We start from the raw sequence: 13,890 nt of genomic DNA, 5'->3' as shown, positions 1-13,890 counted from the left end.
GGGCCAGTCTGAGAAAGTCTGGCTCTCTCCAGCTTCATACCCTCCTGGGTATTCCTCTCCCCGGTGCCTCGTGAGTATGGCTTCCCTTGGCTGCCCCCTCCTCTGTTCTCAGCAGGCTCATTATATCTGGTGGAAAACCACTCCCCTTCTGAGACTGTGGGGGAAGGGTTTTCCACCCATTCACTTGCTTCCTGCTTTCACAAACGGGATACTTTCTAGCCCTGGTTTTAACTGGCTGTTCAAATTTCCTGAGGGATTTAACGGTGTCAGGATGAGGTTTGCCTAGAGTGAAACTTTCACACTTATCCTGCCCTGTTTCTATTTCTGCCCTATTTCCATTTCCCTGTCAGAGCTAGAGTCAGCTTGATTAATTAATAATAATAATAATAACTTTATTCTTATATACCGCCAACAATCTTGCGACTTCTAGGCGGTTTACAATAAAAGAAACTGTAAATACAATAAAATAAAGAGAAACTTTACGTACAGCGAATTGAAGAGTATAGCAGTGAATATCTCGTACAACGAATTAAAGAGTATAGCAATGTACATCTGATAACATTAATAATGTTAACGTCAGTTTGTGTGTTGCAAGGCCAGGAAGTGCCAAGTTGTTTACACAGAAGTAGAAATGTTCCGTAAGTTGAATAGAGTGTTCATATTTAGTGATTAGGGGTTGGGGTTAACAGTTTGCAAGTTCGGGTAATTAATTGGTCAGTCACCTGATCCGCGCTCCTGCACCTAGGTGGCTTGTGCACATTCCTGCTCACTGGACAAAACCAGGAACGGATCCGGGTTTATTGTGGGTAAGACCCGAAATAGACCTGGGTTTGTCACAGCCTCCATATCTGGTTTCTTCATCTCCCCAAAGCTGATAACGTTCCCTCCCTCTCACCTCCTCCTCTCTGATGCTGGGAGACTTCTGATGATTCCCATCTCCACCTTCTTCCAAAGAGTTCAGTAGGAATATCCCTCCTGTACTGAGGTCGGGCTTTCCCTTTCGGGGCTGCCGGGCTCCAGACATTCTCTGCACTGGAGTAATTCCGGGTTGGGGGGGGGGAACCAGCCTCTGCTCAGGGCTTAGCTCACTGCGCTGAGGTCCCCCCGAGGATTCTGGGTTTCCCCCTGAAGTAGTTCGGGTCACTTCACCCGAACGAACAAAGACGCTTGTAAGCATCATCTAGACCAGCCGTTGAGGGGACTCCACCGCTGGAGGGGCAAAGTGGGAAACTCCCTTTCTCTTCCCCATATCGCTGCTGGGAAAGAGAGTCACAACGCAGCTCTGGGGTTTTTTTTGGATATTCTTAATGGTTAATATTATAATAATGTATCAGCTGAAAAGCTTGGAAGAAAGGAAAGTGTTAATTATTGTTATTATAATAATGTATAGGAATGTTTTGAAATAAGATTTTAAAGTTTTTTGTATTTTGAAATACTTTAATAAAAAAATGAATGCATCGTGCTGTCTGGACTCCCTCATTATCTCACAGAATAGACCCCTCCTCTTCACCTAAATGTTGGTCTTCTGACAGTGTAGATGGCTCCTTAGAACATTTGTTGTTTAATTGTAAACACCTAGGTATTTACTGGAATAAAATATGGGATACAATATGTACTATTTTAGATATCTCTGAATCAATAACTTTCAGAATCCTGATTTTAATGTCTCATGGCTTGACCTTACCTATAGATAAACATAAAGGACACCTTCTGACCATTATGACGTCTTTAGCAATACAAAATGTTCTATTTTGTTGGAAAAATTTGGATAAAGTTGAATACCATGCTTGGTGGAACACTGTGTGCCTTCATGGTAAATATGAACAGGTGCTTGCTGAAAAAAGAAATGCCCTTGGCAAATATAATTCTGTTTGGTCTCCCATACACCATTACTGTTTGAATGTATAAATTTGAATCAGTTCTCCTTCTTAGACCTATATATTTCTTGTGAAATGATGAACTGCTTGTATTGTACTACTATTGATGTAATCTGCATTATTCCTTACATGCTTGCATAGCTGCTTACTTGTCTCACGACTTCAACGTCATTTGTTCTGTATACCTGGACCATGTACTTTGTAATTATATTTCTGTTTGTTTTCCTTTGTATTGTGTTTTTGGAAACTTAATAAAAAACCTTTGAACTCTAAAAAATGAAAAGAGAAGGACAGAGTAGCTGAGGGCAGGTGGGATGTGTGCAAAAGTTTTAACACAAGAAAGTTTCGAAATACAGCCTGATTTCTTGAAGAAAGTGGGTGAAATGCTTTAAAAGGGGCCATCAGCTGCAACCAGAAGTGAGAAGTAGTATAATGGGTACACCTCATGTCAAACTGATTGACAGGTGAGATAAGATAAGGATCGACCAATCAGCATTCACTTCCGGGTTAAGCCCCGCCCATTGTCCCGCCTTAGTCTCCGCCCATGGCCCCGCCCCCACCCATGGCCACGCCCTAGTCTCCGCCCATGGCCCCGCCCCTCCCATAGGAATGAATGGTGGTAGCCCCGCCCATGGCCACACCCCCCCCCCCCGCCCATGGCCACACCCCACCCTTCACCTAAGCCCCGCCCCTCCCATAGGAATGAATGGTGGTAGCCCCGCCCATGGCCACACCCCCGCCCATGGCCCCACCCCTGTCCCCACCCCTCAAGCCACGCCCCCACCCATGACCCCGCCCCCTCAAGCCCCACCCCCGGAAATGCACTTTTGATGACATCACCGGAAATGGGGGCGTGTTTAACCCCGAAAATACGCTTTCTGATGACATCACCGGAAATGGGAGTGCCTGCCCCCTACCGGAAATGCGCTTTTCTGATGACATAGGCGGAAATTGGGTAAATGACGCGGCGAAAATGCGCTTTTCTGAACACGTAGGCGGAAGTAGGGTAAATGACGCGGCGGAAATGCGCTTTTCTGAACACGTAGGCGGAAGTAGGGAAACAGACTCGGTCAAAACACCCACCCAGAAAAGAAGCGTCTTTATTTTAACAGTTTTTAGTTAAAAGACAGGGTTTAAGAGCTCACAGATAGAGCAGAGCACAAAACAAAAGGCATTCACAAAATCTTTCCTGCTTTTTAAAACAGAGTAGGGGCAGAAACAAACGAGAAAAAAAAAAAAAGTTGCATTTGCTTTTAACACCCTTTTCAGTAGGAATTCTGAGCTAATGGTTAATGGGTCAGCTCCCCTATTGTCATGGTAACAGCTGATAAGGCCCTTGCAACACCCCTCCCCCTGATAAAACCAAGGGGAGAGATGCGGAAGTGTGTTTAAACATGTCTGAACTTGTCCCGGCCCCTACTGTTGTCTTAACAATCTGAAAAAAAAAAAACCACAAGGCAAAAGTCTTTATTGAAGCAAATTTATTATGATCCACATGCGGCAGGAAGCTATGGAGGCATTAACCCTCTACTTCAAGCGGCTAAAAAGAGTGATATAACAGTTCGGAGAAAAGATGTGGTGGATTGGGTCACCGGTCAAAACGCATACAATTTACACAGACCGGCTAGAATCCATTTTAAAAGAAATAAAACAACAGACAGTGGCAAAGTGACTTAGTCGACATGTCAGCCTTTGCCCCCTTATAACAACGGTTACAAATACATCTTAACGGTAATAGATAACCTGTCAAAATATGCACGGGTCGTTTCTTTAAAAACAAAAACCGGTCGTGAAGTTACCGAAGCCTTTGAAACAATATTTAATTTAGGGCGTACATCTGAAAAACTTCAAACAGACAAGGGTAAAGAATTTTGTGACCCATAATGATGTTAAAGCAGCTGTAGTGGAAAGATTTAACAGGACTTTAAAATCCATAATACCTTTACTTACCAAGACGTCCTACAGGCTATGGTGTACATCCGTATGGGCACGCGTTTCCGGTTGCCGCGCGGCGGCACACGTACGGCACAAAGGAAACATAAGTTTAACCCCCACCCTGACAGGTAACACCCCCGGAAATACGCTTTCTGGTGACATCACAGGAAAAGGGAGTGCCTGCCCCGACAGGAAATGCGCTTTTCTGATGACATAGGCGGAAATTGGGTAAATGGAGCGACGGATATGCGCTTTTCTGAACACGTAGGCGGAAACAGACTTAGTCAAAACCCCCCCACCCGGAAATGAAGTGGGGTTTAAGAGCTCACAGATAGAGCAGAGCACAAAACAAAAGGCATTCACAAAATCTTTCCTGCTTTTTAAAACAGAGTAGGGGCAGAAACAAACGAGAAAAGTTGCATTAGCTTTTAACATCCTTTTCAGTAGGAATTCAATGTCTGTCACGAAGGCTCGTAGATTGAGTTACTTTCTTAAAGATCGTGATGTAGAAAAAGAGGGTTACCCAAAGACCGAAAAACTGTACGAATCAGACAAAGAAAATATGGATCCCTTTAACACGCAGGTAACTGAAAAAAGGCCTACCAAGAGGCCTCGTAACTTTCTTAAAGACTGTAATGCGGAGAAAGAGGGTTACTCACCGTCTGAAAAACCGATTGACTTGACGGCAGATACCGGGGAGCATACGCACGAATTAACAGATTCTGAAATACAAGAGTTTCCAGATGCTCAAAAGCTATATGATTCAGACATAGAAAATGAAGATGTAGGCTATGAACTACCAGAGGATAATGCTTCAGATATTGAATTTTATGAAGCCGCTGCTGAAGCCGAAGCAACAGACATGTTGGAAAAGCCAGGATCTTTCACGGTAAGAGAGAGAGAGAGAGACACACACGCACTTTTTATTACCAGTGGTCGTTGAAGGGGTTTATGAAGCTGTATGTGTTCATGTGTTTTAAAAAGGAAAATTTATTTCTGTATGTTTGTTTTTTTTTGTAGGGAAGTGGCGGATCTTCACGATCACAGAAACCTGTGGACAAGGTGTACAAGCCGATGATAAATCTATCATGTTTGTGTTTTTTCTGCTCGTTTCAAAGAGAACCGGCGGTGAATGTGCGTAAACCTGAAGATTCTTGTGATTATGGACTGTGGACAGGCATAGGCCTTTCCAAAACACCAACAGAACTTAAATCATTTATAAAGGTCGTTGTATACTGCGTTCTAAATAAATGTCTGCAAGGCGTGAAGGATGAAGATTGTGGAGCCTGCTTAATACGTACTGGGGGGCAAAAACACCACGATTGCTTGATATGGGGACATAAGGAAATACAGCAGAAACTCAAAAAAACTTGTGACATGCTATGCCTAGGACGTGTGGTAAATGTAGTCACATTTGTAGGCTATAAAATGAAAATATTGATGCTTTGTAATGAAAGCATTAATATAATCATTGATTTAATCAGAGATATTAAAACCTCTATAAATGGGCCACGGCTACTCAACAGAATGGTCAATGTCATGAGAGATGGTACATATGTAGAGATTGTAAATGATTTAATCCGTGACACCGATTATAAATCATTCTTCAAAAGAAATGCTTTTTAAAACATGTTTTGTTTTTTATTCTCGGGATTGTGGGAAATACAATGTGTAATGGTATGTTTGTTTGTATAAAAGTTTAAACATTTTATTGTTGTAAAATAAAGATTTTCTTAAAAAAAATAAAAAAATATAAAATGTGTGGTGTGTTTTAGAAATGTATTATCAACCCAAACTAAAACAATAGAAGGTGTGACAGGTTATAAGGAACTAGGTTCTAGACACGTAGGGGTCATTTTGGTGTCTAAATTGACTAACCAAGACAAACAAGTTCTATCAGAGGTCTTAGACATACAATAAAGCCTTTGTGAACGGATAACCTCTATAGAGGGGATTGTAAGTGTATAAAATAAACTATGAGAAGACCAGCAAGCATTCTGGTTTTTGTGGGTGCTACGCCGGGCCCCCGGATACATCAACTGCTAACATGGTGTGTAGAAAAGGGGCTTTTATTTTTGGTTTTAGGGATATCGTTTTTTCTTTCTCTGAATCTATCATTGCATTTAAAAACAGGAACGGGGATCTGATGGTAGAAATAAACTATCTCTTACCAGAAAAAGACAACGGATATTAAACAGTAAGTGACAAAAGTATTATATGGCACATATGTTGGTTTTTAAAAACAGCATGTACAAAACATTCTTTTTTCGTTATGATTAGACCAAGAAACGGCTGGAGAGCCCACATCTTCTACATCGACATGTTCTAACCAACAACCGGCTCCTTACCGGAAGCCAAAAGATAAACGAAATAGTAGGTATCCTGGTTTTGTAAGGAGACTAGGGTTAAAAGAAAATGTCATTACTTTTATAATGGTTGATGGGGAAAAAGTATTAACGGTTATGCTATGTTATAAATTGTAGATCGGGAAAATGTTAGAAAGTCACAAACAGACACCGTGAAGCCGACAGAAAAAGTTTAACAGCACAGAAGCACAGCCGGACAGCACAGAAGAAGGAGAATGTTATGAAGTTGATAATTATTCTGATAGCAGCAAAAAGTGTCAGAGGATGGTTCAAATAAGGGTGCATTAGGTCCTTCTGAAGATTCAGAACCAATCAACTATGTCCAATTTGTGAAAAGATGGGATCGTAAACTGGACAAGTTTCATGGTGTGCTTTATTCAGAAGAATTTCGTTTCATTAATTTAGACAGGATAACATCATTAAGTGATGCTCAAAATGCTATACGCCAAGGCACCCAACATATCCTGGACGATGTTAACAGCAGAGTATCGCCCGGTGACTACGTACAAGTGCACCTACATTCGTCACTTTTTCACAACTCCTTGTTTTCTGGTAAATTAAATCCCGAATCGCTAGATGCTGATGATTTCTTAGACCAGGTTGCTAAAATCCTTCAAAGTCACAGAGAAATACAGGTCTGTGATTTATTCCGTGTTGTTGTACTTGTAATAAGAAACAAGGGTGGTGGGGGGGTCGTAGGGTGTTAAAATCTATACTGTTTAGCCAGATTTTGCAGAAAAAAGGATGTATTTAATAGATTTGAATAACACAGGTAATAACCTGTGTTTTGCCGGTAGCCTTACAGCCCTTATATCCCCCGTAAAACTCACAGATGCTGAACTGTTAATAGGTGCTGAAAAGCTACATAATGATTTGGGGTGGTCGGTACATAAAAAAGTCATGCTCGATGATGTAGCAACCATAGAACAACATTTAAAGATAAATATAAGAGTTGTGTTTTATACAAACTCTTGGTGTTGCTTTAAAACATCAGACCAGCCCATTTATCCAAAAAACGGTTTTCTTATCGCTACATGACGATCATTTCTACGGCATAACCGATGTCAAAAAATTCTATGGTGAGCGTAATTTCTGTACTTTTTGCCAGAAGCCCTATAGTCACGACCACTCCTGTACATTATGGTGCCGTCTTTGTTCGACACAGACATGTTTGAACAATGACGGTATACAGCAGAGGTGTCCTAACTGCAAGATGTGTTGTCGCTCTAAAGACTGTTTAGATAGACATACGCAGCTGGCGCAGAAAAAAGAAGTGGAGTGTTTATCTAAAACACTGTGTCTGAAATGTGAGTCCTATGTGAACGAAAAAACATAAATGTAAGGGTAGGATGTGTAAGCTATGCCATGAACCCTTAAGCGGTGATGACATACACTTATGTTTTATGACACCCATCGATAAACTCAAAACATCTGAAAAGTATATTATTTACGATTGCGAGTGTATGCAGGAAACAGGCTGGCACATTCCTAATTACATATATGCCGAGGACTTGTACGAAACAAGAAAATGGGAATTCAAGGGTCTAGAGTGTATTTTTGCTTTTATACAGGTTTTTTTTTTTTTTGTGACAAAAAAAAAAAAAAAAAATTTAAAGACTATACCTTCATAGCCCATAATGCCAAAGGCTATGACGGGTGTTTTGTTCTTAGCCAACTGTTAAAGGAAAAGATGGACACAGATCTGTTGGTTCAAGGTGGTAAGCTTTTACAAATCACAGTAAAACCTTTAGCTATAATAGCTCAAAACATCTGAAAAGTATATTATTTACGATTGCGAGTGTATGCAGGAAACAGGCTGGCACATTCCTAATTACATATATGCCGAGGACTTGTACGAAACAAGAAAATGGGAATTCAAGGGTCTAGAGTGTATTTTTGCTTTTATACAGGTTTTTTTTTTTTTTTGTGACAAAAAAAAAAAAAAAAAATTTAAAGACTATACCTTCATAGCCCATAATGCCAAAGGCTATGACGGGTGTTTTGTTCTTAGCCAACTGTTAAAGGAAAAGATGGACACAGATCTGTTGGTTCAAGGTGGTAAGCTTTTACAAATCACAGTAAAACCTTTAACTATTATGCCTTTGGCATTATGGGCTATGAAGGTATAGTCTTTAAATTTTTTTTTTTTTTTTTGTCACAAAAAAAAAAAAAACCTGTATAAAAGCAAAAATACACTCTAGACCCTTGAATTCCCATTTTCTTGTTTCGTACAAGTCCTCGGCATATATGTAATTAGGAATGTGCCAGCCTGTTTCCTGCATACACTCGCAATCGTAAATAATATACTTTTCAGATGTTTTGAGCTATTATAGCTAAAGGTTTATAGCTAAACTATTATAGTTAAAGGTTAGTTAAAGGTTTATAGCTAAACTATTATAGTTAAAGGTTTTACTGTGATTTGTAAAAGCTTACCACCTTGAACCAACAGATCTGTGTCCATCTTTTCCTTTAACAGTTGGCTAAGAACAAAACACCCGTCATAGCCTTTGGCATTATGGGCTATGAAGGTATAGTCTTTAAATTTTTTTTTTTTTTTTTTGTCACAAAAAAAAAAAAAACCTGTATAAAAGCAAAAATACACTCTAGACCCTTGAATTCCCATTTTCTTGTTTCGTACAAGTCCTCGGCATATATGTAATTAGGAATGTGCCAGCCTGTTTCCTGCATACACTCGCAATCGTAAATAATATACTTTTCAGATGTTTTGAGCTATTATAGCTAAAGGTTTTACTGTGATTTGTAAAAGCTTACCACCTTGAACCAACAGATCTGTGTCCATCTTTTCCTTTAACAGTTGGCTAAGAACAAAACACCCGTCATAGCCTTTGGCATTATGGGCTATGAAGGTATAGTCTTTAAATTTTTTTTTTTTTTTTTTTGTCACAAAAAAAAAAAAAAACCTGTATAAAAGCAAAAATACACTCTAGACCCTTGAATTCCCATTTTCTTGTTTCGTACAAGTCCTCGGCATATATGTAATTAGGAATGTGCCAGCCTGTTTCCTGCATACACTCGCAATCGTAAATAATATACTTTTCAGATGTTTTGAGTTTATCGATGGGTGTCATAAAACATAAGTGTATGTCATCACCGCTTAAGGGTTCACGGCATAGCTTACACATCCTACCCTTACATTTATGTTTTTTCGTTCACATAGGACTCACATTTCAGACACAGTGTTTTAGATAAACACTCCACTTCTTTTTTCTGCGCCAGCTGCGTATGTCTATCTAAACAGTCTTTAGAGCGACAACACATCTTGCAGTTAGGACACCTCTGCTGTATACCGTCATTGTTCAAACATGTCTGTGTCGAACAAAGACGGCACCATAATGTACAGGAGTGGTCGTGACTATAGGGCTTCTGGCAAAAAGTACAGAAATTACGCTCACCATAGAATTTTTTGACATCGGTTATGCCGTAGAAATGATCGTCATGTAGCGATAAGAAAACCGTTTTTTGGATAAATGGGCTGGTCTGATGTTTTAAAGCAACACCAAGAGTTTGTATAAAACACAACTCTTATATTTATCTTTAAATGTTGTTCTATGGTTGCTACATCATCGAGCATGACTTTTTTATGTACCGACCACCCCAAATCATTATGTAGCTTTTCAGCACCTATTAACAGTTCAGCATCTGTGAGTTTTACGGGGGATATAAGGGCTGTAAGGCTACCGGCAAAACACAGGTTATTACCTGTGTTATTCAAATCTATTAAATACATCCTTTTTTCTGCAAAATCTGGCTAAACAGTATAGATTTTAACACCCTACGACCCCCCCACCACCCTTGTTTCTTATTACAAGTACAACAACACGGAATAAATCACAGACCTGTATTTCTCTGTGACTTTGAAGGATTTTAGCAACCTGGTCTAAGAAATCATCAGCATCTAGCGATTCGGGATTTAATTTACCAGAAAACAAGGAGTTGTGAAAAAGTGACGAATGTAGGTGCACTTGTACGTAGTCACCGGGCGATACTCTGCTGTTAACATCGTCCAGGATATGTTGGGTGCCTTGGCGTATAGCATTTTGAGCATCACTTAATGATGTTATCCTGTCTAAATTAATGAAACGAAATTCTTCTGAATAAAGCACACCATGAAACTTGTCCAGTTTACGATCCCATCTTTTCACAAATTGGACATAGTTGATTGGTTCTGAATCTTCAGAAGGACCTAATGCACCCTTATTTGAACCATCCTCTGACACTTTTTGCTGCTATCAGAATAATTATCAACTTCATAACATTCTCCTTCTTCTGTGCTGTCCGGCTGTGCTTCTGTGCTGTTAAACTTTTTCTGTCGGCTTCACGGTGTCTGTTTGTGACTTTCTAACATTTTCCCGATCTACAATTTATAACATAGCATAACCGTTAATACTTTTTCCCCATCAACCATTATAAAAGTAATGACATTTTCTTTTAACCCTAGTCTCCTTACAAAACCAGGATACCTACTATTTCGTTTATCTTTTGGCTTCCGGTAAGGAGCCGGTTGTTGGTTAGAACATGTCGATGTAGAAGATGTGGGCTCTCCAGCCGTTTCTTGGTCTAATCATAACGAAAAAAGAATGTTTTGTACATGCTGTTTTTAAAAACCAACATATGTGCCATATAATACTTTTGTCACTTACTGTTTAATATCCGTTGTCTTTTTCTGGTAAGAGATAGTTTATTTCTACCATCAGATCCCCGTTCCTGTTTTTAAATGCAATGATAGATTCAGAGAAAGAAAAAACGATATCCCTAAAACCAAAAATAAAAGCCCCTTTTCTACACACCATGTTAGCAGTTGATGTATCCGGGGGCCCGGCGTAGCACCCACAAAAACCAGAATGCTTGCTGGTCTTCTCATAGTTTATTTTATACACTTACAATCCCCTCTATAGAGGTTATCCGTTCACAAAGGCTTTATTGTATGTCTAAGACCTCTGATAGAACTTGTTTGTCTTGGTTAGTCAATTTAGACACCAAAATGACCCCTACGTGTCTAGAACCTAGTTCCTTATAACCTGTCACACCTTCTATTGTTTTAGTTTGGGTTGATAATACATTTCTAAAACACACCACACATTTTATATTTTTTTATTTTTTTTAAGAAAATCTTTATTTTACAACAATAAAATGTTTAAACTTTTATACAAACAAACATACCATTACACATTGTATTTCCCACAATCCCGAGAATAAAAAACAAAACATGTTTTAAAAAGCATTTCTTTTGAAGAATGATTTATAATCGGTGTCACGGATTAAATCATTTACAATCTCTACATATGTACCATCTCTCATGACATTGACCATTCTGTTGAGTAGCCGTGGCCCATTTATAGAGGTTTTAATATCTCTGATTAAATCAATGATTATATTAATGCTTTCATTACAAAGCATCAATATTTTCATTTTATAGCCTACAAATGTGACTACATTTACCACACGTCCTAGGCATAGCATGTCACAAGTTTTTTTGAGTTTCTGCTGTATTTCCTTATGTCCCCATATCAAGCAATCGTGGTGTTTTTGCCCCCCAGTACGTATTAAGCAGGCTCCACAATCTTCATCCTTCACGCCTTGCAGACATTTATTTAGAACGCAGTATACAACGACCTTTATAAATGATTTAAGTTCTGTTGGTGTTTTGGAAAGGCCTATGCCTGTCCACAGTCCATAATCACAAGAATCTTCAGGTTTACGCACATTCACCGCCGGTTCTCTTTGAAACGAGCAGAAAAAACACAAACATGATAGATTTATCATCGGCTTGTACACCTTGTCCACAGGTTTCTGTGATCGTGAAGATCCGCCACTTCCCTACAAAAAAAAACAAACATACAGAAATAAATTTTCCTTTTTAAAACACATGAACACATACAGCTTCATAAACCCCTTCAACGACCACTGGTAATAAAAAGTGCGTGTGTGTCTCTCTCTCTCTCTCTTACCGTGAAAGATCCTGGCTTTTCCAACATGTCTGTTGCTTCGGCTTCAGCAGCGGCTTCATAAAATTCAATATCTGAAGCATTATCCTCTGGTAGTTCATAGCCTACATCTTCATTTTCTATGTCTGAATCATATAGCTTTTGAGCATCTGGAAACTCTTGTATTTCAGAATCTGTTAATTCGTGCGTATGCTCCCCGGTATCTGCCGTCAAGTCAATCGGTTTTTTCAGACGGTGAGTAACCCTCTTTCTCCGCATTACAGTCTTTAAGAAAGTTACGAGGCCTCTTGGTAGGCCTTTTTTCAGTTACCTGCGTGTTAAAGGGATCCATATTTTCTTTGTCTGATTCGTACAGTTTTTCGGTCTTTGGGTAACCCTCTTTTTCTACATCACGATCTTTAAGAAAGTAACTCAATCTACGAGCCTTCGTGACAGACATTGAATTCCTACTGAAAAGGATGTTAAAAGCTAATGCAACTTTTCTCGTTTGTTTCTGCCCCTACTCTGTTTTAAAAAGCAGGAAAGATTTTGTGAATGCCTTTTGTTTTGTGCTCTGCTCTATCTGTGAGCTCTTAAACCCCACTTCATTTCCGGGTGGGGGGGTTTTGACTAAGTCTGTTTCCGCCTACGTGTTCAGAAAAGCGCATATCCGTCGCTCCATTTACCCAATTTCCGCCTATGTCATCAGAAAAGCGCATTTCCTGTCGGGGCAGGCACTCCCTTTTCCTGTGATGTCACCAGAAAGCGTATTTCCGGGGGTGTTACCTGTCAGGGTGGGGGTTAAACTTATGTTTCCTTTGTGCCGTACGTGTGCCGCCGCGCGGCAACCGGAAACGCGTGCCCATACGGATGTACACCATAGCCTGTAGGACGTCTTGGTAAGTAAAGGTATTATGGATTTTAAAGTCCTGTTAAATCTTTCCACTACAGCTGCTTTAACATCATTATGGGTCACAAAATTCTTTACCCTTGTCTGTTTGAAGTTTTTCAGATGTACGCCCTAAATTAAATATTGTTTCAAAGGCTTCGGTAACTTCACGACCGGTTTTTGTTTTTAAAGAAACGACCCGTGCATATTTTGACAGGTTATCTATTACCGTTAAGATGTATTTGTAACCGTTGTTATAAGGGGGCAAAGGCTGACATGTCGACTAAGTCACTTTGCCACTGTCTGTTGTTTTATTTCTTTTAAAATGGATTCTAGCCGGTCTGTGTAAATTGTATGCGTTTTGACCGGTGACCCAATCCACCACATCTTTTCTCCGAACTGTTATATCACTCTTTTTAGCCGCTTGAAGTAGAGGGTTAATGCCTCCATAGCTTCCTGCCGCATGTGGATCATAATAAATTTGCTTCAATAAAGACTTTTGCCTTGTGGTTTTTTTTTTTTCAGATTGTTAAGACAACAGTAGGGGCCGGGACAAGTTCAGACATGTTTAAACACACTTCCGCATCTCTCCCCTTGGTTTTATCAGGGGGAGGGGTGTTGCAAGGGCCTTATCAGCTGTTACCATGACAATAGGGGAGCTGACCCATTAACCATTAGCTCAGAATTCCTACTGAAAAGGGTGTTAAAAGCAAATGCAACTTTTTTTTTTTTTCTCGTTTGTTTCTGCCCCTACTCTGTTTTAAAAAGCAGGAAAGATTTTGTGAATGCCTTTTGTTTTGTGCTCTGCTCTATCTGTGAGCTCTTAAACCCTGTCTTTTAACTAAAAACTGTTAAAATAAAGACGCTTCTTTTCTGGG

Source organism: Geotrypetes seraphini, chromosome 6, assembly GCF_902459505.1.
Source record: "Geotrypetes seraphini chromosome 6, aGeoSer1.1, whole genome shotgun sequence".
Taxonomy (NCBI): Eukaryota; Metazoa; Chordata; class Amphibia; order Gymnophiona; family Dermophiidae; genus Geotrypetes; species Geotrypetes seraphini.
This window is presented reverse-complemented; position numbering follows the sequence as displayed.